The sequence below is a fragment of the Dioscorea cayenensis genome, chromosome 6 (genome assembly GCF_009730915.1).
Source record: "Dioscorea cayenensis subsp. rotundata cultivar TDr96_F1 chromosome 6, TDr96_F1_v2_PseudoChromosome.rev07_lg8_w22 25.fasta, whole genome shotgun sequence".
Taxonomy (NCBI): Eukaryota; Viridiplantae; Streptophyta; class Magnoliopsida; order Dioscoreales; family Dioscoreaceae; genus Dioscorea; species Dioscorea cayenensis.
Window position 1 is genome coordinate 12136574 of NC_052476.1, and position 796 is coordinate 12137369.

General features: G+C 42.5%; 1 non-coding gene across 1 annotated transcript; it reads left to right on the forward strand.

Annotated features, from left to right (window-relative positions):
- Window positions 1-329: 329 nt before the first annotated feature.
- Window positions 330-436, forward strand: LOC120264084. Its single transcript, XR_005537263.1, has one exon. It is a non-coding gene; the product is annotated as a small nucleolar RNA R71 (small nucleolar RNA).
- The last annotated feature ends 360 nt before the right edge of the window (window positions 437-796 follow it).

Genomic DNA, 796 nt, shown 5'->3' on the forward strand with positions numbered 1-796 from the left:
TGGGAAACTCCATGCCTCCACCACTAGTGCTGTAACTCAACACTACCTCTAACTTTGAGCTACTACCCATAAGCATGTCTAGCTTCCAAGATAACACATCAACCTTCGCGGTAAGAGCATCATTAGCATTGACTTCATAAATTTTGGCCCCTTTTTGTGTTGCACCTCTTGAGGCCCAATGAGACTCATTGCTTGCCATTGATTCAAGTACTTGCTCGGCTTCGTTGGGGTATTTGTTTCTAAGAGATCCACCCGCTGTGGCATCAATTAATTGATGAGCTGCATAGTTCAACCCGTTGTAGATGATTTGAACCCGCATCCAAGCAGCAAAGCCATGATGGGGACATTTCTGAAGAAGGTCTTTGAATCTCTCATAAGCTTCAAATAGTGTCTCTGACTCTCCTTATTTGAATGCCGAAATTTCTTGCCTTAGCTTCGCCGCTTTGCTAGGAGGAAAATACTTTCCCAAAAAATTTTCAACCATATCTTTCTATGTTTTGATCGACCCCGGAGGTAAGGATGTGAGCCACCGGTATGCTCCATCTCTCAAACTATATGGAAATAGATGTAGCGGGATTGCATCGTCTGTCACCCCGTTTATCTTGAAAGTGGAACAGAGTTGAACAAATAGGAAAGATAATCATGGGCATCTTCATTTGCAAGACCATTAAATTGGACTGAATTTTGGACCATGCCGATGGTGCTTGCCTTGTTCTCAAAATTATTTGTGGCGATGGATGGAATTCTTCATCCGTAAATTGTGGCCTTTCATATTCTGAGAAAGTACGTCTTTCTT